Below are 3,787 nucleotides of genomic sequence, written 5' to 3' on the forward strand. Positions count from 1 at the left end.
AGTATTCACAAATTTAGTGAGCAAAACTATACATTCCATTCTAATATTGAAGTTGTCTTTGGAATAAGTTATTTTATGAACTATGTCCTTTCCATTGGTGAGCACCAATAAATTACTGAAAATATTGAGGAGAGAAATAATTTTAACCATGCAAGTAAAGTAAATCATTTGGGACACTTTTGTATTGTAGATTAAAAGTACAGAAACTTTTGGTTGAGAAGTTCTCCAAATAAATATGGAGAGATACTCTGATTCAGATGTTCATTTAGTACGTATACACTTGTGTATAAGAGAAAAATAGTGTATAATACAGGCTCAGAAGAAAATTTCTTTTTCATAATGTAGAACCAAAGTAATGACATTGATAAAAAATTATATTGTAGCATTTTTAGCAAAGAACAATTTCAAATAAAATATATTTTTAGAATAGTAATTGCTACAAGCAAACAGAAAGTATCAAAGCTGTGTAAAAATTATTCAGTGTAAGTGATAAGAGAATTATGTTTTTCCTAATGGCCAATGAAAGTAGATCTTATCATGTTTACATAACTTGTTTATGGCCATCCAGCTAGTCTGTGGTGGAATATTCTCATTGTTTTTCACTTCTATTCCTGGTCTCACAATCCTCACCCAACCTGTACTTTGTGGACAATGATATAGAGCAAGCATGCTCTTTTCTTTTTAAGAAATTCAAAAATACATGTAATTTGGAAGAATGAATTCATTGTTTCCTGGGAGCCCATACCTAGCTTGTAGCCATCTACCAGTCTTTGGTTATAGGGGGACATTCTGCACCACTGACTGAGTATGAAGTATTGAGGTGCTCTACAAAAATAGACATGAAATTAACTCAGCTATCAGATTAAGTGGATTTGGGGTTTACACAAACTATTGGTGGACTCTGAATTTTTCTCACTTATATATTTCTTATCAGTGTTGAATTGATCATATGTATATGTAGATAATTATAGTCATAATAAATATTCGATTAATAAGTGATGCTTCTCACAATACTTTTGTCCTTGTTGAATCACTGATATACTACTTTGTTTGATCTAATCCACGACCCATAGAAGTAGGCAATTGTATTAAATCCCTCTTTATTTTAAAAACGAGATTAGAAGGCCAAATATAAATTTTTATACAATATCTTAAAAAGAATAGCAAAACCCATACCTAATTTAAAAGAAAAGTGTATGTGATTAAAGATCTCATCAATGAAGGACTACCAAATATTAAATAAACAGCTTTGATAGCTTCAGCAAAGCCTACATAAGGATAACTTTTCAACAGAGACCACAATAATTTGTGTGTGTGTGTGTGTGTGTGTGTGTGTGTTTAGCCTTAGGCTGAGATGACAGATTATGCTTTAAGTTGATAAACTGAAGACAGTACCTTTAGAACTAAAAAAAAAATTGAAAAATCTCAAAATTGCAGAAAATGAGATAAGAAATGAGCACCGCCACCAAAGAAAACAATGTGAAAAACGTTGTCTGTGCTTGTACCCCTAGCAATCTTAAGAAAAACATATAACAGTTCATACTGAGGTACCAAGTAATAGAAAGAACACCTATGAATACATAGCAAAGAAGGCCTTACAAAAATATGAATGATAGGAAATGGAGTACATTATAGACTTAAATGGAAGTGGAGGACATTATGTTAAGTGAAATAAATGAAACACAGAAAGACAAATACTACTATATGATCTCACTTACAGAAGCTCATGGAAGAACCTATTAGAATTGTAGTTGCCAGGATATGGAATAGTGTGGGAAAAAATTTTAGTCTTAAAATTCATCTAAACAGGAAGGATAAATTCAGTTAACCTATTTGCAAACTGTGACTACAGTTAATAGCAAATTAATGTATTCTTGGCAGTTTCTAAGTGAGTACATATTAAGTGTACAAACAATTTTAAAAATGAAAAATGTCTTAAGTAAGAATAGCATTTAGTTCAGTTGACCTATCTCACATTAAACACATATGTCAAAAAATCACAATGTATTCAAGTGGTATATATACACAATGGAATTCTATGCTTCCATCAGAAACAATGACATTGCCCCATTCATAAGGAAATGGAAAGATTTGGAAAAAAATTATGGTACGTGAAGTAAGCAAACCCAAAGAAACAAAGACTGTATGTATGCTTTCCCTCATTTGTAATACTTAAAATGTACCTATAAATCTAAAAGTAAACCCAATGAATATTAAAAGACAAAAAATTACACTTGAACATGATTGATTAAACAGCAGTTTAAACATTCACACAGTAAAAACAAAGAAGGATATTCTTAGGAGAGTATCACAAGGTCTCAATAGCTCTGTGCATATGATCATATATGTACAAAATGATGCTTATCAAAGTGAACTCCAAGAAATGGAAAGGATTTTTTTTAATTTTACTTTTTGTGATTTTGTTTTTGTTTTCTCACTTTTATTACGGTTTTGGATTTCTGTACTTTTTGTTTTGTTATCTTTTTGAGGGAGGGGAAGGGGAAGCACGGTAATAATGGGACAAAGGGTGAACTAACTGAGCAGTGATACTCACTAAGCACTATTTTGAAAGTGAACTATGCAATTTAGGAGGTAAGGACTTCATGAGGGGGAAAATTGGAAGAAACACAAAGGAAGACATGACACTGTTCAAAAAGAAATGTACCTATTACCAGACTTAAGCAACTGCAATTCCTCCGTACATCAACTTTACAATGAAAATAAAGAATCACAATGTACTCTATAAATGTGTCAAATGATAATTTGCTATGCTTAAATAATAATAAAATTATTTGAAAAGAAATTGGAATCCCTAAGCAAAATCTTAGTAGATAAACACTGTAGTAAAAATCTGTGTTGGGGCTGGGGATATAGCCTAGTGGCAAGAGTGCCTGCCTTGGATACACGAGGCCCTAGGTTCGATTCCCCAGCACCACATATACAGAAAACGGCCAGAAGCGGCGCTGTGGCTCAAGTGGCAGAGTGCTAGCCTTGAGCGGGAAGAAGCCAAGGACAGTGCTCAGGCCCTGAGTCCAAGGCCCAGGACTGGCCAAAAAAAAAAAAAAAAAATCTGTGTTGGACTGAAAGGAATATGTAGAACATGATGTTCACAATCATTTAAGACCTATAGTAGATGAAGTATGTGCAATGGAGATGATCTAAAAACTATATTTCTTTTATGGTGGCACTGTAAACCTAGTAGACACAGGCATCCACATATTCCTTTGACTCAATTAGGACAATATTTCCTGCACTTCTTGCTTTGACTCTGTTTTCCCTTTGTCAGTAGCTCGTTTTTGTTGTTGTTGCTGTTGTTGTTGTTGTTGTTATTTTTGTGTGGTTTTTTTTTTGTTTGTCAGTCCTGTGGCTTGGACTCGGGGCCTGAGCACTGTCTCTATATTCTTTTCGCTCAAGGCCAGCACTCTACCACTTGAGGCACAGTGCCACTTGTGGCCTTTTCTATGTATGTGGTGCTGAGGAATCAAACCCAGGGCTTCATGTATATGAGGGAAGCACTCCACCACTAGGCCATATTCCCAGCCCAGAAGCTTGTTTTTAATCATCCATGTCCTAAATTTCAGTGACTTCATAAGAACTTGAAACCTGATTAGTCTCTAGTCCTGTTTACTTATGCAGAAAAATCAAATTTAAGGCCATTATTTATTTTACACATATTTTCTAAATCTCTGGTCCTAATCACGAGGTCTATACTTTTCAGTGCATATGTTTATTTTTTAATCTCAAATGTTGAAAACAGAACTTGTCTTTTTCAAGCTCAAAGTATCAA

Source organism: Perognathus longimembris, chromosome 28 (assembly GCF_023159225.1).
Source record: "Perognathus longimembris pacificus isolate PPM17 chromosome 28, ASM2315922v1, whole genome shotgun sequence".
NCBI classification, from domain to species: Eukaryota; Metazoa; Chordata; class Mammalia; order Rodentia; family Heteromyidae; genus Perognathus; species Perognathus longimembris.